This window comes from Panulirus ornatus, chromosome 10 (assembly GCF_036320965.1).
Source record: "Panulirus ornatus isolate Po-2019 chromosome 10, ASM3632096v1, whole genome shotgun sequence".
NCBI classification, from domain to species: Eukaryota; Metazoa; Arthropoda; class Malacostraca; order Decapoda; family Palinuridae; genus Panulirus; species Panulirus ornatus.
In genome coordinates, this window is record NC_092233.1 from 3,893,480 (window position 1) to 3,916,368 (window position 22,889).

The window sequence follows — 22,889 nt, forward strand, 5'->3', positions numbered from 1 at the left end:
TGATACCTACTTATGGTTCTGTTATGAAGGACCCCAAAGTATGAACTCGGTGTTTAGTTAGTGGTATCAGAGGCTGCAGACAGAGGCGCAATTGATGATATCGCGATAAAAATCCAGAATACACCCACCCCCCCTCCTCCTCCTCCATCCCCTCCTCCTCCCCCCCTCCCTTAACAGTGCGATTATTTCAGACCAGGAGGGAAAAAAAAAAAATAATCCTCTTGTGTATGTTATAATCTGGTGATAATTTAGAGAAAATGTTCCTAAATGCATGGGTTAAACGTGTTTACAACCTGGAGGTCTCTGGCCAAGTCTGAGGAGAAGTTACGGCAGGAGAAGATGCAATTGTTCTCCTGTGCTCGGCGGGCCCCCCGTGTTCTTGTTCATCAATATCAAAGGGTCTTATGATATATACTTCCGGTGTTACGCGTAGCATAAAGACCCCCCCCCCCCCCTGACTATCTATTGTGGTTCCTAATTTGCTTCTTATGGACCTCTGAAGACGAAGGCCCCCCCTATAATATGAACAGACCGTCGAAGAGAGAGAGAGAGAGAGAGGGGGGGGGGGGAGGAATATCTAACTTCTATACGTCTCTGAAAAAATAAATTAAGGAGAAGGTTCCTCGTAATTTCTATACTTCCCTGAAGAGCAGAGCACCACCCATCCACCCAGGCCACGTCTATACACCCAGACCGATCTAGCACTTCTATATACTTCCCAGGATGTACGGCGATAGTAAGGCTAAAAATGCATTACCATAATTGCACAGTGTCGGCAATAGCTTGTTGCCCAAATGGCACTGGGAATACTAATCCTCTCCGTCTTGGCTGGTGCCAGCGCCATGTCCACACCAAATAAAACGACCGACGAAATGACTTCGGAAATCCTTCTCGAATGAATTTTCACAACACCACAACCTGGCTCATGCCCTCACCCCGCATGACCACAACCACTGGATTCCCCCCCCCTGCACCTCGGAGCTGTGGACGATACGCAGTGAGAAACATCGTGGCTCGGACGGCCCTGAGGAAGAGTGGGGCATAATTGTAAGATATAACCCACCATAACTGTCAGAGAACAGGCAATAAGGTGTTGAAACCGGTGGACAATAGACAGTTTGGGGCTTGTAAGAATAATCTAAACGACTATGATGCAAACCCGGACACTAATAAATGAAGGTTGGACAACATGAGTATCCCTCTAGCGTGGCCCCCGCTACGAACGGTCTAGCTTCATCTTGTAAACTCCCTCACCCTCTCGACTTAAAAGGTTACCTGAGAAGGAATATTTTAGGGCCAATCTAATATATTCTCCCCCGGTCCTGGCTATATATCTTGCTAGTATGTCCTATTTAAAACGCCTTAACTTTTGTGATGTACCGCATTAAGGATCATTCTTTTTTCTCTTCTGTGTATAATTTGGTAGTCTATTGCCTGAGGAGCTGGTTTATAAGGCACATGTAAAGGGTCGTATTGAATTATACTTCCTGCAAGCCACAGATTTGGATTTCGTATGACACCTGTAACTCCTTACAGAATTCGTTCGGGTAATATATATTTTGATTATCAAGACAGTATACTTTAGACTTGTGATATAATCTCTCTCTCTCTCTCTCTCTCTCTCTCTCTCTCTCTATATATATATATATATATATATATATATATATATATATATATATATATATATACATATCTTATTTTTTTTTCTTTCCTATATTATGCATGTAATATATCATTGTGGTAATATTTGGTCTGACAAGTATAAATGTTATGTACGTGTGGGTTGATAATAAAAAAAAAAAAAGAGGATATAAACCTTGCAGTGAATACTTTAAATACCTTAAACTTACCTTAAATACGAATTTACTTCAAGTGGATGTAGACGATTGAGTGCCCTATAGAAATAACACTCAGAAGAAACATTCGACATGTTACCCTAACACACTAATCATTAACACCAAACTTTATATACATCATTCAATTCTTGTTTAGTAAACCTTACATAAATATAAACATTCCTTGAAGACCCAGCCCTCTGAATATCTCATGCGAATAAGCCTTTAATATATCCTTGGAATCGTTTCTCGCTGAGCAGGAGTCAGAGGTTAAATATCTCTGATTATATTATTCCTTTGCCTTAAGGTCAACCGTAATCCTTCCATTTTTCCCGGTGTCTGTCTGTCCGTCTGGCTGTCTCTCTGTCTGTCTGTTTGTGTCTCTGTTTGTGTGTGTGTGTGTGTGTGTGTGTGTGTGTGTGTCCTCAACCTTCTGTTATCTAAGGAAGGAGCAAGTTTATGAAGGAACTTCCTTCCTTATTGAGGTACCCATATCAAGATGTCTTCGGTAATCTTCTGAGTTTAGAAATCGGTCAAATATCAAACTGGTTCAAGATCTCGAGGTATTTGAGATGATGACACGACCCTTAAGTACGCTGGTACGACCCTTTAGCACAATGGTACGACCATTATCGTTATTACGACCACAGTACGACCCTTGACCATACTGGTGCAACCCTGGAGCACGAAGGGTACGACCCTTGAGCGCGCTGGTGCAACCCTTGAGCACGAAGGTTATGACCCTTGAGCGCGCTGGTGCGACCCTTGAGCACGAAGTTTACGACCTTTTACAACGATGGTGTGGCCCTTGACCACGCTGGTGCGACCCCTAAGTTTGAAACTGATTCAAACCTTTCAGGATAAGTCGATGACCAGGCCACCATAGCGAAGGGTTGTTGCGTCATGCTTAAGGGTCGTACCGTTGTGCTCAAGGTTCGTACTGTCGTGCTTAAGGGTCGTACCGTCGTGCTCAAGGGCCGTAACGTCGTGCTTAAGGGTCTTACCGTTGTGCTTATGGGTCGTAATGTCGTGCTTAAGGGTCGTACCGTCGTGTTCAAGGGCCGTACCGTCGTACTTAAGGGTCGTACTGTCGTTCTCATAGGTCGTACCGTTGTGCTCACCGGTCTAACATATTACTAGCTGCGGTGGAGTTATTTTCGTAAAAGTAAATACAGCAACCCAAAATACAATCTTTTTCCAATTTTCAAACCATGTTTATCTCATCGTTCTACAGGTATGCTGTCATTTATCATAATCCTTGTTTATATCATCAGTTACTTCACCATTTATCATATCATCCATTTACATTACGACTCATTCTTATATAATTATCATTACATAACGATTTTTTTGTCTCATTTGTCTACTACATTACGGTACACGTTTATATCATCATCTATCAACTAAAATCCGCTTTTTGCTCTCCTTTCTTTTTTTTAGTAATATCAAAGTCATAGTTAAATATCAAAATATACAGCTTGCTCCCCAGGCTTCACTATAACCATCTTCATCATCATCACTATCACCCTCAAAGCCACAAAGACAATCATCCTCACTATCGGTATTAAATCCATCACCATCATGGCCACCATCATCACCATCCTCACTATCCCATTACGATAACCACTGCAACTACGATAATCAGGCCACCTCCCCTCGTATCGTAGCCTCCACTACGTGTGTATCGTTGGGAGTAGACGTCTTCTTTTCCCTTTCCCTCTCCCGCTAGACACCAGGATTCGCAATACACCGAAGGAATAGAGAGGAAAGCGAACTCGAGATGGACTGCCGGGTCTTTCCGAGGCTGTTTGTGACAGTGGAGAGAGAGAGAGAGAGAGAGAGAGAGAGAGAGAGAGAGAGAGAGAGAGAGAGAGAGAGAGAGAGAGAGAGAGAGAGAGAGACTACTTGGCCTCTTTCAAAGTCAACCGTTTTGCCCTCGAGTTTTCATCCATTACAACGACTGATACTAGACGAATGAAGCCTGAAACAGCTGCTTAGATAGAGATAATCAAAGCCTTTGATGATCTCAAATACCAGTATCAAATCCCTTCTTAACATCCTATTTTTCTGAGCTAAATAGTTTCGGGTCGTCTGGCTTGCATCCATAGGATTTGATTCTCATTCGGGAGTCATCTTGGAAGCTCGAATCTCTCCGTTCTCTCTATGTTTATTTTCAGGTAGGGTGACCATAACTGAACACCCTATACAGTTTCAAGATCCCTGCCAGGGAATCTTAGAATTCTGGTGTTTGTTTACTACTTCTATGCACTGTTTACCTGGTTTTAGATCACCAGAGATTATCATGCTCCAAGTTTGTTTATTCTCTTTTCCTCATTTATCTTTTGTACCTCAACCAAACTCATACTGTTGTTTCACTCGTAAAACTTTGCATTTATCGATATCAATATATATTTGCCACCTGTGAGCCCCAACCCATCAATTTGTTTACATCAGTTTGCAGCTGCAGATGTTCCATTCCTGATGTAATATTTCCTAGTTTCATATGTAGGCGATATACATAACTGTATATCGTTCAACATTTGACTGAAATATATTTGACATTATCATGACATATCAAGGTATATACACTCATTTGCATAATATCATGTATGACACAAATACACTTAGGATTATCTATTGCATAAGTTAATCTATAGATACATATATACACACATAAGTTAATCTCTAGATACATATATACACACCGCATTCATACACATCGATGTATACTATGATAGCTTAATGGTTACTGGAAACCTTATCTTCTTAATAGATATCAATAGAAATTACTTTCTTCTGTAAATAAACATTACTGATTAAACGTGTTTATTTTCTACTGATTCTTTTAAGACTTATTAGGCAAATAAAGATGGGTTCCCCCTAATCATCAAGAATCAAATTTGATGTCACTTAACAGCAACAGCAATAATAATAATAATAATAATAATAATAATAATAATAATAATAATAATAATAATAATAATAACAATAATAATAATAATAACAATAATAATAATTTCAGTCTCTGACCCTAGCATCTTAGTATGTAATTAGTTCTTTCTCTAGACATACCGGTATGGTCAAATGAGGCACCCTAATGACTAACTGAGGTCTCATAATGACTAACTGAGGTCTCATAATGACTAACTGAGGTCTCATAATGACCGAGTGAAGTATCATAATGGCCAACTATGTCTTACTGAGGCGTTCTAATGGCTGACGTATCTTAATGGTGAATTCTTAAAGTCAATCACACGTTCGTGAATAACAAAGTCTGTTGACCACTTCTTCTACTGCCAAAACTTTCAGGTTCATCGCTCATAACATCTCCAAGCATTTATATAATCAAGCTCTTCACACCTCTCTTCAGACTTCATCAATCAATAGCTAACGCTCCAACTGATATAGCCACTCCTTTTGTTTTGTGCAGTATTTACTTGTAACTCAACAGTACATGATTCTACACCTAGTCCTCCTCCCTCATCTCCTTCCAAAGAGCCTATGACATCTTCCATATTCCCCTCGCGCAGGGCCCTCCTTCCAGGTAGACAATGTGCGTGCCAGATGGCCATAGAGTCCTAAGGGTGTGTGCCTCTGACTGATTTGTGCTGGTATCACTGGCCTCTGAGTTAGATGCGATCCTTGCTCGCCTCTGTCTGAAAACTCGACTTCTTAAGCCGTCCTCATGGAAGCATGCCTTGGTGCAGCCCATCCCTAAGAAAGGAGACAGATCTAACTTTTCCAACTATCACCCCAGTGCTCTCACTTCTGCTGCCTCCGAAGTCTTGGACAGTCTCGTTAACCCTTAACATAGACACACAGAATCCCATGCCCTTCTTTCTGATTACTAATACGGATATTGCAGTGCTCCGTCCGCTGTTGATCCTTCCTCCAGTGTGATTTCCCTTCTAGTCCTCCACTCTCAGGGACTTTGGTGGAACTTCTGTCGCAGCTCTCGACACCTCCAGAGCATCTGACAAAGTTTGCTTTGTACAAAACCTTCCTATTTTTTTCTATTCCGTAATACACAGCTGCCTCTCTGGCAGTCCTTCAATGAAGCGACTCCCCTTGTTATCCTATCAACAGCGGTGTTACGCAAGGACCTGTCCTGTCGCCTACTCTCATTCTTTTCTCCATAGATGGTTTTTAGTCAACTTCTAACCCTAGTCATTCTTACAATGATGATTACATCTCTCAAACTTTAACTTATTTTTCTCCTCGTTCCCCCTAAAACCCGTTCTCTATCTCTTACTGAACATATATCTTCTCTCGTGTGGATCTATTTAAAGTCTCGAAATGAGGAAGAAGTTAGCTGGTTGAATTCAGTAATCCTAAAAGCAATTCATTTATCTGCACCACTTCCTAAGAGTCATTCGTTTCTTTCTATTATCTCGAAACACACACGTTAAACCTTATAATAATACAAACTGTTTCCCAAAAGCTTAAGATGTTTTAAAGGCGCCGCAGTTATCATCCTTAAGGACAGCTAATTCATATATACAGGACAGCCATTCGTCCTAACATGAAGTACTGCTCATATATCTGATATGGTTCACAATACACGACAGTTTAAACTGGATGAGTCTCGTCATCACTATCATCAAATCTTCCTCATACCGTCTGTACCTCCTCCGCGTACTGAAATTACTAAGCGTCCCACCAGCTGAGCTCAGGAACGTCTATACCATCTTAAATCCACAGAAGCTTATCTACGCCTCCCCCAGCTTGGTCCTCTTCACTAACAGATACATAGAGAGTCCAATTAGAGAGAGTACAGAAAAGAGCATTCAGAATCATCCTTGGCCCTTCTTACACCGCCTACTAAAAGGTCTTTATATCGTTGAACCTGTCCACCATCTCAGGCCAACACCGGCAGCTCATACGGCGGTTTGGCAATAAACTGTTTACACACCCACGTCACAAAGACACCGTTATTTATTCATTTGTTTATTCATTTCTTTATCCATCTATTAACCACAGATATCAAAAGTTTTCTCTCTGGTTTATTTTCCTGGCATGACTTCTCTTCAACCTTCTCTTTCTGTGCACCGCGATGCTACAACTCTCTCTCTCTCTCTCTCTCTCTCTCTCTCTCTCTCTCTCTCTCTCTCTCTCTCTCTCTCTCTCGAGCAGCCTGAATGTGTGTCTGCCAACAAGGACTGGACCAAGAATATTTCTGGCTACTGCTTCTGTTTCTGTGCGAAGACCCTGCAACTCGAGGATAGACCGTTATGTTGCCTTCCTCTGCCCTCCAACAGCTGCTTCTAACTTTACGAGTTGAGTCTAGCAAACACCCATGGAACCCTGATTAATTTCTTCATCATCATTGTTTCACTTTTTGCCTCTCACCCAAGATGACATCTGAGTGGAGCATGTGTCTGCCCTTACATATAGGTCAATGTACAAAAAAAAAAAGGTGTGTCGTAATGGCCAATTGAGAAGAGAACAAAGACGATGGTATGTTGTTATTATCAGTTATGTAAGCGTCAGTTGCTTTGTTAGCATCACCTGCTACATTACAGTCAGCTACGTTAGCACAATTGTTTTTTTTTAACATTATCCGCTGCCATAGAGAGAGCATTGTTAACACTAACTGCTTTGATAACATCTCTGCTGCTTTAGCGCCATCACTGCCAACCCCAAATGCTTTGTTAACATCATCCGCGCGCACTAGATCCAACATAGCAAGCGCCAAGTGCTTCGTTAATATCATCTGCCGCATTAGATCCAACAGAGCCAGCGCCGACTGCTCTGTTAACATCATCTACCGCACTCGAGTCAGCTTTGTTAGCGTTGTTAGCCTCACCGAGAACGTAAGTTGGAGGCGGGAAGTACTTAGCGCGCTGCCATGATATAGGTGAGCAGTAATTCGTTGCTAACCGTGCTACGCGCTCCAAGCATCGGGCAATTTTGCCTAAATTACCGTAGAAATTACATACAACTTTAGAACAATATACAATAATCATAATACATGACCCATACAATAACCAGGACTTCACACAACTCGAGCTTACAACTTAACACATTAGATTTCCAAATGCTATACCCCCATCCCAACTAAACCCCCCCCAACCCCCAACCCCTTAAAGTACTGTATTTACCCCCTGATAATCGTCCAATCACGCGTTTCCTTACACTGTTTAATCACAATAATCGCACGTGAGATGGCCTACTTCCTGAGGTGTTTTTATCGTCTGCTTCACAGCTTTGTAATCTGGCTTCCGTCCCGTCCAATCGTAAGCAACGTATGGTATAGCAACTCATTAACATCCCAAGAACAATTGTCTGTTACGTTGAGAAAGCAATTTTCGTTACGCCCAAGTGTAATTACCCTTTTCCAGTAGCTCGTAATGACCATAATTTCATATGTAGTCACTTTTTCCCCCCCTCAAGATATCGTAATCTTCATATGACCACACTGAATCACTTATTCATCGTATTACATTCTTATCTCTATATCTCCGCCTCTGTTTCCTAAGAATCTCCGTCACCAGGGTCTTATCACCAGTTATCTATCTTAATCAAATCCTATATCTCATCACCCATTCCGTTGACTACTGTAATCGCCCATCAACGGGGCGACGGTGGTAAGGGGAGGACACACACACACACACACACACACACACACACACACACACATGGCCCCTACCTCTCCTCCCCCAGGCAGTGGGTCCAAGGGTGTCGACAACAAGGAGGGAGTGGAGTGGAGGAGGGGGTCATAGACCCCTCCACCGGAGGGAGGTGGTTCTGGCCGTATCTCTCCCCCGTTTGTTTACTATAATAGCCGAGAAGTGCATTAGCGTCCAGCTGGTACACGTAAACAAAGCCTGGCCTGCCTCTACTGATGCCAGTCACGCAAAAATATATATAATACTCCATAACCCTCTCGTAGGGCGTCCCCCCCTACAACACCCGACCCCATCCTGGATGACTCGTACGGCCGACCTAGACTGACTCGTTAGGGGATATACGGAGGCAGATACCCTGGCACAGTGCGAGTGATGCGAGCCATAGCCACGGTGGATGTTGAGGGACCTCCCTACTTCGCTATGAGGGGGTTTGGCTCTATTTATGATAGTAGGCGAGGTGCCTGTGCTTCCCCCGGGCTGGACGACAGCTATTGCTCTCTGATTAGCCTTTATGTCCTAATTCCAGCCTAATACACGCCCTAATATAACTATATAACCTGATGGAAGACGCCGGCAGTTCATTCTTCATCCTGGATGGATTTGGTAACGCGAGACTGGAGATTCCTCCGCTCAGCTGCAGTGTAAGTAGTGGATTCATTCATCCATTTTCTGCATCCTCTCCTACTTTATGATGGTTGTAATTAGTTCCCGATTTTCGTTTTCACTTGAAGTGTCTCCTTTTCATTTCTTTTCGTTATATTCTTCATCTTAAACCTTCTGGAGTTTGATGGTAAGGACCCTTCGCGGCTGCTCGTCAAGTGTCCAACTTCTTTGTTGTTAGTGCTGGACAGAAGTGGTGGTTCGGGAACAAGGGTGACCTAAAACAATGCTTAAATGGTTAACTGCCACAGGTGATGTAGCTCAGGACGAGATACTGGAAGTGGTGCAAGATGAGGCAAGGAGGTGAACTGCGTTCTGATGAATGAGGTAGGTCTCCTCCCCGTGGTGCTCCTGGTGCTATGCTACGGGAGCCGTGACGAGAGAGGTGTCCTGTGGTGCACTAGCAAGGGGTGTGGAAGGTGTCCCGAGGCGCTGCGTCGCTGGAGAGTTATGGGTCGTTGCGTGGCGCTCCTGCGGGGGATTTGAAATGTGGTTCCGTAGGTTGGTTGTGCGGATGTCGGGTCTAGTGGGGCTTCTGTAGAAGGAAAGAGGCTTTGCTAAAGTCCTGAGTTAGTGGGCGATTTTGTGTTGTACTCTGTTCTGAAGGAAGCGTAGCCGAAGGTCCCGCTGTTGAGGATGCTGCAAAAGATAAGGTTTTGCAATGTCCCTCGAGGTTATGCCGAAGAAGGTAGAGGTCATAGTGCATTGATACTGCTACCGAAGTAAGCCATGGAAGATGACTCACAACAGAATCCCTGTCAGAGAGTGACGAGCCAGGAATCACGTGGTGAACGTTTCCACGCCTTGGTGTCCGAGAGCTAGTGAAGTGACTGATCCAGGTGGATGCCAATTGGGTATCTATGAGCCAGTCGGAAGGGCCACGCCGATAGTGTTAATTGTGTGGGCGTGGCCGACTTGTCATTAACAGTGGCCACCTTACAAAAAAAAAAAAAGTGTCTAGACATTTGTGGATCTCCAACCCTAAAGGTCAAACCTGCTCGGATACTTGACCCATGACCTACGTGGCTAACCCGAGTCATATAAGGTCACACGAAATCCCTGAAAGGGTATCAGTGTACCTCCTTCGGTCGAAATGTATCAGAATCAACAGCACTTTATACAGGAGTGTCACAGAGTGGGGCGTCACAAAGAAATGACGCAACATACGTTTGAGTATAATGGCTTGGCTTTTTACCTACTCCAAAAGGTCAGGTTAAAGGTCATGTCATCATATCCAAGAGTCATGCTTAACGGGTTAGGTTACAGTGCATGTTATTACTATGAAAAAAAATGCTAAATCTCGAAGAGGATGCAAAGTGAAGTTTTATCATACGACTGTGGAAACGCTTTAGATACGACTGTGGAAACGCTTTAGATACCGCGTAGTGGACACGGGAACGAATGGAACTATGGGAGATAAAGTGCACCAGAGGGCAAGGAGGAGTAGGAGGTCGCTGGTGCACTGAGGAGTGAAGAGTGAATGGTAAGAATAGTCACCCATCGTCTGTGAGAGCGAAGATAGGTTTCTTTGATGGTATGATGGTCCCGACGGAGTTGATGGGTGAGAGTCTTAGGCTCAAGATGTCAAAGAATGGAAAAGGGCAAACGTGTTGAAAATGACACGCTTGATGACAATATACGGTGTGAGGAAGGTTGTTAGTGCAAGGAATGGCAGTAAAAGAGATAAATATGGCAGTAAGCGAAGTATGACTGAGAAAGCTGACGGGGTTGTGCTGAATTGGTTTCCTCATAAGGAGAGGATGAACGAAAAGAGACTTACTAAGAGAATAAACGTGCCAAAAGTGGAGGGAGCAAGGAGGAAGAGGGGACCGAGAAGGATATGGTAATTTGGAATGAAAGAGGCTTCGAGTTATCGGGGCGTCAACATGCAGGAGGGTGAAAGACATACACAGAATATAGCGTGATAGATCGATGTGGCATACAGGGGGGCGACGTAATTTCAGTGGAATGAACCAGGAAACATTAAGTGGTCAAGGAAAACCATGAAACTCTTTCTGGGGCTTGGCCTAGATAAAGGCCCGAATTTCAGTGCAATATACAAGGCAACTAGAGCTGTGGGAGTGAGCAAATAAGGCCGTTCTTTCGTTTGTTCCTAGCGCTACCTCGTGGACACGAGAAACGGCATATAAGCACGAAAGACAGTATGAAATAAAGACCAGATACTTTGTGTACAATACGTTCATCACCAAGAATAGCTTCATGCAATGATATTCACCATGTTATCTGCTGAAACAGAAGAGAAAATTGAAATTCAACCTCCATAATTCAAACAAGTTTCACAAATAAACTAAAGGCTCACTGAAACGGCAAACAGTCACAACTAGAAAACGAAACTTCAACAAATTACATAAAATTATAACAGAAGGGATAATTGAAAAAGGGTTTCGTTTACATTAAACTCCCCATACCATGCTAATGGTATATGATAATTCTAACATTATTACCTTAATTCATTAATCATTTCCTAGAACCCTTTTCTAAGAAAGAAGTCCTGGAGTCACCCAGAACCTCTTTCCAGGAGAGCCTACAGCTCCAAGGCTGCGCTACTTCCAGCAGCAGGGAAATGATGGACTCCTGCAGGGTAAGTTCTTTGACACACAGGCGACTTTTCACCCGCGGTGTAACTTAATGCAGATGGAGTCCGATAACACCGGTTGAAATTAACACAAATACATAAATATGTCAAAAAGTTCTTACCAAGTGCGGAAAAAATACGTTGGTTAGCTATTCCTGCTTGATTAGCTGGACGGAGTGGTGTGTGACCCACATGTTAGGTCAGGTCGCAATAGGTCACTTCAACTGACCTGGTTGGACGAATCAGTCTGTACAAAACATCCACAACACAGTTCAGGTCAAGTTACAAGGTCATTACTCCGACTGATCAAGCCAGACGGATGAGTGTGTAAGGACCTCCACAACCAACAGGTCGGGTCAGGTCACCAGGTCACTAGCCCAGCCGATCATGCCAGACAGATCAGTGTGTACAGACCCTCCACAACCCACAGGTGAGGTCAGGTTACCAGGTCACTACCTTAGCTGATCAAACCAGACAGATCAGTGTGTACGGACCCTCCACAACCCACAGGTCAGGTCAGGTCACTTAGTCATTACCCCCAGGTAACCTGGATGGACGACTCGAAGATTGTACACAGACCTCCACAAGGCACAGGTCAAGCAAAATAATAATAACCCTCCACCAACATAATGACCGGTGACCTTACCTCAATGACCTCCGATTGGTGTCCCACGATGGCTTGGTGCGTCGTTAGGTCGTTCGACGCCATTGACCAGCCCAGGTGTCAGCGTTCCCTGGGTTCCTCCGTAAGAGGATTCACAAAATTCTGAAATAACCGAAAATAAGACATGAGAGCACAATAATTCCTAATCTATAAATGGAAGTCTTTTAACTTGTTTGGCTAATGGCCGCCACTAAGTTGTTTACGAAGTGTGATAATATTACACGTTGGCTATAATGTTCCTCCACCAAGACATGGTTCAAAACCAATGATCTATATGAAGCTCAGGATGTATATATATGTTTCAGTCACACACTCGCTCTAGTACGGGATGTTATGATTTATGCACAGTATAAGACCCAGCCAAGGTTGTAGCCTCAAGATTAGAGTATCAGTAAAGGTTACATATATATATATATATATATATATATATATATATATATATATATATATATATTTTTTTTTTTTTTTTTTTTTATTATACTTTGTCGCTGTCTCCCGCGTTTGCGAGGTAGCGCAAGGAAACAGACGAAAGAAATGGCCCAACCCCCCCCCATACACATGTATATACATACGTCCACACACGCAAATATACATACCTACACAGCTTTCCATGGTTTACCCCAGACGCTTCACATGCCTTGCTTCAATCCACTGACATATATATATTTTTCCAAAAGAAGGAACAGAGGGGGCCAGGTGAGGATATTCCAAAAAAGGCCCAGTTCTCTGTTCTTAACGCTACCTCGCTAACGCGGGAAATGGCGAACAGTTTAAAAGAAAAAAAAAGATATATATATATATATATATATATATATATATATATATATATATATACATATATCAGCACATATAGGTATATGCATATCATGATAATAATTCTAATGATAATATAGAAATAAGAAAGATAACTAAGTGTTTATTGGCTTAACTACAACCAAAGGTTGGAAATACAGAGTAAATACATACGATGCAGGCGGTGGCGCTCGGAAAAGGGGAGGCGGGTAGTCAACTAACTGGAATCAGTAAACTGCCACTCCAGTCAATAATCATTGATGGGGATCACAATGGTTGGGACGGAGCTGTTCATACAGTGGTCTGTACGAGCTGCGATGGGCTCGGTGAGGCTGTGATGCCGAACTGCAACGCAGGAAAGGGGGATGTCAGGTGGCAGGATATGATGGTGTCGAATATGGTGCTGCAACTTCCTCCCTACCCTGTTGTATGAGGTTCACTTGACTGATGGTAAGGGAGAAGTGAGAGAGCCAATGTTCTGAGCGGCTCAGGCGTTGAAAGACGGATTGAGTGATAATTTTGTATGTCATTTTCTGCCCATTTAAATGTGGTCTATGTTGTGTAACGGATGAGGAAGAGGACCAGATGGGGAGACATAGTTAAGTCTGGGAAGAATGCAGGTTACCGAGTTCAAGTGTAAGATGTCCACGTATCTTGAGCCTACAAGAGTATGCAGACGATAGCTGGATTTCAAAATGACATGTTCAACATCATTATTGTCAAGGGCATGAAGGGGTTCCTAACTTTTCCCATGTCGTTTACCAATTAATAATTTCGTGAACAGCAGGGTACCACTATGCCTAAACGTAAATGAACGAATAATTATACCAGTGACCTAATTACCAACTATGCTTCACTTAAAAACAGACATGTATAAAAAAAAATTGTACGCATTTAGTCATTTTCTAATTATCAACTTCTATTACTGAATTAAATGAAAAAAGGTCGAGCCAATTTCGAAAATACTTAAGGCAGAAGCGCCATGTGAGTTACACACAGGAATTGGAAATATAGGCTTTGCTTATTGCAACGCTTAATGATGTTACTTTTGAAACATCAGTTCACATAAACAGCGAGTAATTCATTTCATTAAACTAAACAGCGAATGTTAAATAAGCGTCCACAGCAATAGTGGAAGATAAACAAAAAACAAAATATGTACTCCGAGGCAAACAACCATTTAAAACCCAAGCTTCGGCCATATATCTCATGAAACCTGTTAAAAAAGCTTACTTACACTAGATACAGCTTCAGGTAACATACCTACACAGTTAAGTAAAACGTTAGGCACTTCATAACTTACAGATAATGAGGACAACTGGAAATAGTGATGGAAATGAGGAGATAATAGTGGCGTACTCCTCCCACTGTCAGCCAACCCCTCGTGTTTACGTGTAGTTGTCGTACTCGCTACCAGAGGGACACGAACCTGGCGCACGATTCAAAGCGGATTATTAAAGGGATGAAATAATTTGCTGGCACCATCACTTGAGGAGTGGTTCTCACTCACCCTTTACTACTGACAAAGCCCCAATGTATCCAATAGTATATTCAATACAGGTTTCGAAACCCTTGGTCGAAAGTGACGCCAAAAAAGTTTGGTTAGACTGAACCACCCGTAGGGGTACAGTGAGGCATTAGCCAGGCTGATGTGTTACATGACGACGGTCTGTATGTGGCTGTTAATCGTGGTTAGTTAAGGTCCAGTTCTGGAAGCTGTTAAGGTAGTTCTGGTGTAAATGAGAAGAGGATGGTAGAATCACCAACGTGCTTTCATCAAGCATCTATCAGGGATCATGATGAGGAAACACAAGGTTCCCATCTCCCTGCCTTGTGGGACATAACAGGTGAGGGACACGAAAGTGGAGATGACCCCTGAGAAGCGTACGTCTTTGCTGAGTAGGTCTGCAAATCTGCCGTACAGAGGCTTCTCTGTAGCCCAGTGCTGATAGCTTTATTGGGTACGATTGATTGGTTCAAAAGCTTTAGTAAATTTAGCGAAGATGAAAGCCACAGAGGTCTTGTGCCTCCTTAAGTTGCTATGAATAAGGGCTAAGAAACTGACGAGGCAGTGAGTGGTAGAGGAGGTCGTCTGTGGAACGTAGAGTGTCTTTGCGGACCCCTATCACAGACCAGGGTGATGGTACTGGGTCGCAACTCACTGATGAGATTGTAGACCTCATAGTGATAGCTGTATGGGAGAGAGATGTGAAGCCTTGCAATCATCAAGACGTTTTGACTAATGGAGGGAAGCAAGGATGATGAAGCAGATGGATGTGGGTAGCTCAGGGTAGAGCTCCTTGTGTGTGTGTGTGTGTGTGTGTGTGTGTGTGTGTGCTCAGTGAGACTGAGTGGAGCACCTGAGCACCTCTGCAGCGTCCGTGCAGAGCATCAAGAGCCCGTCTGCCTCACCTGTGACTTGAAGTAGCTCCGAGGAGAAGCTCCATGGCAGGGTGTGTTGACCGAGCCTACACCAGCCTGTGTGGCTTACCAAACCAACCATAACCAAGGCCCTCCCCCGTCCCGCTGAGGACACCTCCCATCCCCACACACACACACCCAGGGGGATGGGAGACGCTCCTTCTCACCCTGGGATGGGGGCGAGTCCACACCCCTCCGCAGGAGAGTGAGTGAAGCCTTCGAGCACCCGTGAGTGATCCTTCTGTTCTCAGTCCGTTTTATTGCATTATTTGCCTCGTGAGTGACTAGCCTTCTTGTGTGCCACAGCTTCAGGGGGTGGTGGTCACTTGTGTGTTCCGTGTTCCTTGTGTGCCACACCTCCAGGTGGTGGTCACTTGTGTGTTAGGTGTTCCCTGTGTGCCACACCTCCAGGTGGTGGTCACTTGTGTGTTCCGTGTTCCCTGTGTGCCACACCTCCAGGTGGTGGTCACTTGTGTGTTCCGTGTACCTTGTGTGACACAACTCCACGTGGTGGTCATGTGTGTGTTCCATATTCCCTATGTACCAGGTCACCTGTATGTTCCACGTTCCCTGTGTGCTACAGGCACTATAATCACCTGTGTTCCACGTTCTTCTTGTGGTGCTGGCATATATGGCTTTTGCACGTCTCCTCTTCGTCTCCTGGAGGTAGAAACATATATATATACAGTATATCTATCAGTATGTCTCATGGCGTTTAAAGAAAAAATTACATATGTGAAACTCTCGTATGTTCCAATAATGTGTGTCGTACATCATGAACACACGAACACACATCGAGCTTTATAACTTGATCATTTAGTACTTGTTCTCCCTTCATACACTGTCCTAAGCTCAGTCACCAGCTTCTGGGGTTTCTCACTTGAATCTGCCATCAGTGCTATATCATCGGCGAACAACAACTGACTCACTTCCCAGGCCCTCTCATCCCCAACAGACTGCATACTTGCCCCTCTCTCTAAGACTTGCATTTACCTCCATAACCACCCTATCCATAAACAGATTAAACAAAATGCGACATCATACACCTCTGTCGCAGACTGACCTTCACTTGTAACCACTCACTCTCCTCTCTTCCTACTCGTACACATACCTTACACCTCAGATCCATATATGCTGGATACAGATCCTTCTGTTTATCTAAGTATTTCTCAAACATTTCTTAAAGCACACACCTGACCCACACATTCTCTAGCATTTCTGAAACCACACTGTTCCTCCCTAATCTGATCTCTGTATATGATGTCACCCTCTCAGTTACTCTTCTCCTAAACAACTTACCAAGCATAATCAACAAACTTATACCTCTGTAGTTTGAACACTACATTGCTCACCCTTGCTTTTACGCACTGGCATTGTACATGCATTCAGCCAATCCTCAGGCACCTCACCATGATTCATAACACTAATGCCATCTACTCCAGCAACATTGCAACATCTGGTCTGGCTTCCACACCGGATAATCCATGCACTTGCCATACGTCTCACCCACTGTAAGCCACATTTGGGAGCCTAGCTGGAGACACAGGTGTCCCCCACCTCCTCTGCGCACCCCTGCGGGACCAGCTGACGTACCCAGTGGCGCAGCACTGACGAGGGTGGCTACCGGCACGTCCAAGTATACCATGGCGCTCAGAGTAATTGGGATGAAGCTGTACTTCTGGAGATCTGTACAAATACGGATGGACTCAGTGTGGTTGTGTTGCCGTGTTGTAACTCAGGGACGAGGGATTTCATTTGGTAAGAGGAGATGGTGGCGGATAGGGTACAGATAGCTTATGGGTATGTTTGTACTGTACTGTGCTGTATGTTTGTACTGTACTGTGCTGTATCTTTGTACTGTACTGTGCTGTATCTTTGTACTGTACTGTACTGTATAGGGAGATATTTATGTAATCGTCAGGTCCCATCTCTTGAACTTTCTGTACCATCATTAACTTTTGCATCATGCCCACAATTATTATTTCATTCGCTGTTCTTATAGAAGTTCTCATATCACTGAAGTCCTTAAATTCTTCTCCAATCATTTTCTTACATGATTTCCTGTTCTATCCTCTGGTTCTTTTGTCCTCGTATCTCTCGAAGAACTGTTCACTGTTGACGTCATCAAATGGGTTTAAGAACTTGAGGGTTGTGATGAAGTCACGCTTCACTCTTATTTCTCCCATGGTGGGCAAACCTAAGGCTTCTAGCGTGGTAATGAGGTCTTCTTTCACTGTATCCCAACTTCATAATCCTGCGTCTACCAAAGGTTTAATTTCATCAACCATCTATCAGGATAACTTGGGAGTTTGTCTGGGTCCCTTCGTAGGTGAATGCAATCTTGCTTGTTATCTACCTCCTTCATGACTCTGGCATCATCCGCAGACATCTGCATATAGGAGTTCACTCCTTTCGGCATTTCATTTTTGTATAGGTCAAGAAAAGCAATGATCCCAGTACAGACCCCTGTAGCACACCTCTGGTTACCTCAACTCATCTCGAGATGGTTCCTCGACATGTGTCCGTTGTTCCATTCCTCAAAGATATTCTTGTATCCATGGAAGGAGACTCCCCTTACTACTAGCTGGTGAACTAGATTCTTCACCAGACTCCAGTGTGAGATGGTGTCAAAAGCTTTCTGTCAGAAATCTTAGGAGTTCCTTATGCATGACACCCTTTCCCTAAAGTCTGGATATCTCTCACTAATACAGTTTCTTCTCAGCAGAAAGTCATCTGTGTGTTTTCTGTTTATCTTTTCCATCAACTGACGGAACAGACTCGTCAAGGCGACTTGTCAGTAGTTCAATTCTCCTGGTCGTCTGTCTTATAGAAGGTCATTACCTTTGCCACATTCCACTCCCTTGACACTTCATCTTTCCCAGCAACATCTTAAACATCATTTCAAGTGGTTTGCCGAGTACGTCTTCACACATCCTCAGCACATATCACAAAAATTCATCAAAAGCATAAGGCTTATATGGGTCAAGTGCCTTTAAAATTTAATTTACGTCCTCTTTCGGTAAAGTATTTCAATGATTTCCAAGACCTCCTCCTCATTCCATTTCATCTCTCTAGTGGTTGGGTTACAGTGTCTCCCACTGTGAGAACTCTTTTTAATACATCATTCACTGGCTCCCACATCCTTAGATCATCTCTATAACTCTACCCTCTAAATCCCTTTGCCTCAATAGCTGTTGTTAATTGATAGATTTTTCAGTTCTCTCGATTTTCTCCTGCCTTGTGCTCAGTGTTCTTTTCAAAGTTTCTCTGTTGCTCCTTCCTCATCTTGCAATACTCATTACTTGCTCTCTAATGCCTTATGAATGCCGCCTGGCTGGAGGGCCGCCTGTGTGTAATTACCCATTTTGAGAGTACGGGGGAGGGAGTTCTCCACTCGTGGGGCCCCATCACTTGAACTTTCTCTATCATATAACTTTTTAAACTTTTATATGCTGTCCACACAGACACACGTGTGTGTGTGTGTGTGTGTGTGTGTGTGTGTGTGTGTGTGTGTGTGTTTTTGTGTGTGTTTGTGTCTGTGTGCGTCTTACAGAGAGAGAAGAGAGAGAGAGAGAGAGAGAGAGAGAGAGAGAGAGAGAGAGAGAGAGAGAGAGAGAGAGAGAGAGAGAGAGAGAGAGCATTACCTGCTGTCAGCATGCTTAAGGATTGTGTTGAAATATCATAGAAGAATTGCCCAATGATAAATTATGTATTAGCTTTCTTAATACTTCCGTTCCACACGAAATAAAACAACACCATTCCACATCTGAATCCATGACACAGCAAACAATCATCATCACCACAGCCTGAACAGCTTGTCCCCACTCCACCACAATCAGCAAACAAGAACACCACTACATCTTGATGAACCCACAACGGATCGTACAAACACCACCACTATACTTTGAACCCACTCCACACCCCACAAACAGCAGCCTACCACAGGTATAACCTTAGATTCCTCTCCAAATACCCGGCAGGTGTTATAGACGAAACCCTGTCTTCATTTGAGAGTTGAAATTGCTCTCATTCCTCAGCTGGCGTAATTAAAAGTCTTAAACTACTTCACTGTAGAAGTGCTCACACAAGGATTTCCCCTCCCTCTCCTCCACCTCTTGGCTGGGTCAGTGTAATGTAATGCCGTGAGCGGAATGACTAACACTGATTATTTACAAGACAATCAGAGTGTGAGACAAGGGTAAGAATTGGTATGGCGCGTGGAGGAGGAACACATGGGAGTATCATCTATTGGCTAGGTCCAAGTCGAGGGAAAATGATGCCTATGAAAGGGAGGCACTGGGTTGTGGTAGTGTTGCTTGGATATGGAGAAAACACACACACACACACACACACACACACACACACAGAGAGAGAGAGAGAGAGAGAGAGAGAGAGAGAGAGAGAGAGAGAGAGAGAGAGAGAGAGAGAGAGTATTAAAGAAACAGATGAGGGAAGGTGTTCTGACCTATACCGAGGGTATGTAGCAAATACAAATAATCGCACATCCACCTCAGATCTGCTCTACACGAGTGAGGTTCAGAGAGACGATTTATACACAGTAACACGGTTCTCTCTCCCCCATCACCCACCACCCTCCACCTACCACCCTACACCCACCACCCTCCACCCTCTCCAGCATCAAACAGACCATCAGGAAATAGACAAGGAAACATACACTGTCCTCTGATTAAATAGACAGGGAAACATACACTGTCCATTGATGGAATAGACAGGGAAACAAACACTGTCCATTGATTAAATAAAACAAGCATGAAACTTTACAGGAAAGAATAAAACTGAACACTATTGGCTACCCTCGACGTTAATTTATGTTAATGTATTCACTCGTAACGAGTTTGTGGAGGTGGGCTGTTCTTCCTAACCTGTAAATGAAATGGACGTGTTAGTGTACGTCATTGTATTTTCATTCAGTGAAAATTCGAAAGGATAGGATATTTCTTCAACTGGCTTCTGATGGTATTAATAGCTTCTGCATAATTACTGTTTGAACAGCAACTCGTTGTGATGTTTTACATGGGATTACAAAGGAATTCAAACACCATCAGACCACTGGACCCTTTCGAAGCTGTTTTTGTAATAGTGGAAGAGAGATCAGAAACTCACAGAGGAGTGTGGTTAAAGTTATAAGGTATACAGATGATTCAAGGACAATTATCTGCAAAATGTAAATGTGGCTGTGAAGGCGCAAATAATGTTAAGTCGTGGACTTGAAGCGTGATACCTATCAAGTTTATTCTTAATGGTATCTATAATACTACTTACAACCATTCTAACTGGTAACCATTCTAAATGGTAACCATTCCATATGTTAACAATCCTGCTGAAGACAAAAGTACTTCGCCTTATTCGATGTAAAACGTTTACGCAAGTGTCTGTTGCCATTACTATGAACGAAATCAGAGGAATTAAGTCTTTAATAGATTGTGAACTCAAGGTTACCAAAACCTTTGGTTATTTCTCTTTTCGAAGTCAGATATGTTAAAGTCATTTAGCCGGCTCTCATGGGTTTGTTTATCAACCATGAAATCATCTCGGGAGCTCAACACTAAACTCGCATTTTTCCGTTTATCTGATCCGCGGTTTTGGTTAGAGAATCTTTTTTTCCTATTTTGGTACATTTTTTTTTTTCTTTTAAGTTTCCTTCCGTTTGTTCACATTCATTCTGCTTTATATTTCATCAAACAATCTTCATGATTGGGATTGTCAGGCATATTGACAATTATAGACATTCGTCTGCAGTGGTTTCGTAATAATAGGCTCTTACTGTAAGGGAAAAGAGGTTCGATCTTCCTAGCTTTTGTTCATAAGGAAGATCTCTCAGAAATGGCATTGGTTTTGTAGCTCTTCTTTGTATATGTACAAACTTTTCTACCATCAGGCACCAGAACTATGCAGCATAATTCAATAAGTGGTATAACTCATGCGTAGAAGTATTTTTTTCTGGTGTTCTTTTTAAAGGGCAAATTCTTCGCTATAAACTTTAACATTTAGTTTGATTTACTGTTTGCTGTTAGACGGCTTAATGCACTCGAGAATGTTCTTACTGAAAACGCCTTCAAGATCCTTTCTTCCTTTACACTGGACAGTAAGTAGATGTATGAGCATTTCATATCATTCTTTAATATTCTCATCTCCAGAGTGATTTGCTTTGTATCTGCCTACACTAAATGTCAATTAGCATCGGTAAATTCCATTTATCATTTTTCTTGCTCAGCCATACCTCCTCTTCCTCCTCCTCTTCCCCCTCTTATTCATGGATCGACCACAAATCTTGGATACCACGGGTTCCATTTCCAGGTCATTTATATGATAAAAAAAAAAAAAGAATGGGGACAAAAGCTAATCCCTGTGGCACCCCATTTGTCACGGTTCACCAACCGTAGGCATCGTCATGTAAAGCGTCTCTTTGTTTTTGGCTCGTGAATGAATAAATGAATAACGAATGATTATGCATAGTGAGAGTGTATGTGGTCTTAAAATTATTCTTTTAACACCTGTAGAAGGTGTTGAAGATTTCTTGGTTCATGGATGTAGCTTGACGTTGACGGCCCTAATGACCCTGCCAGTTGATAGGCCTGTAGCCTAACTAGCCAACCAACCAATCAACCACCTGGTAGTGAGTCAGCCACGTAACATTGTTCGTCTGCTGTGCCGTGTGATTAACGGTAGCCTCCTTGTGTCGTAATTCATCGAAAGCATTTTGAAATTCTCAGCGCATCATATCACAAGGGCCTTTTGAGTCCCAGTCATTATTTGTAGGTAGGTAGGTAAGTAGGCAGTAGATAGATAGATAGAGAGAGAGAGAGAAAGAGAGAGAGAGAGAGAGAGAGAGAGAGAGAGAGAGAGAGAGAGAGAGAGAGAGAGAGAGAGAGAGAGAGAGACTGACTGAAGAAAAGCCCTGTGGGAGGACCATCTGCCCTACGAGGAGGTTAACTCAAAGCCAGGCGACGTAATCAGGGAAGTAACCATGGCGGCTTGGACCCCTAGGGCGCCCCACCAACACAATAACGGGATCATGCCTCGTCCTGGGCGTCCTATGTCTTCCTTAAGCCAGTCATGGAATACTGGTATTGACAAGTTGGCGAGGCGAGACAGAAATGTGTTTTGTAGAAGACCTGATCTCGACTCCCTCCGTTGCTTTCATAGTTCCAGCGCTGCTGACCCAGCTCTCTCTCTCTCTCTCTCTCTCTCTCTCTCTCTCTCTCTCTCTCTCTCTCTCTCTCTCTCTATCTATCTATCTATCTATCAATCTCTCAGAAACCAATGGCTGC

General features: G+C 43.3%; 1 long non-coding RNA gene across 1 annotated transcript in view; it reads right to left on the minus strand.

The window, feature by feature from the left end:
- The window catches only part of LOC139750729 (uncharacterized), a 284,257-nt gene extending 269,691 nt beyond the window's left edge, over nt 1-14,566 (minus strand). The window contains exons 1-3 of the long non-coding RNA XR_011713203.1: nt 14,480-14,566; nt 13,351-13,521; nt 12,367-12,486 (exon numbers count right to left, since the gene is read on the minus strand). This is a non-coding gene — a long non-coding RNA (uncharacterized lncRNA). The remainder of the gene's footprint in view (nt 1-12,366; nt 12,487-13,350; nt 13,522-14,479) is intronic.
- Between the last annotated feature and the right edge of the window lie 8,323 nt (nt 14,567-22,889).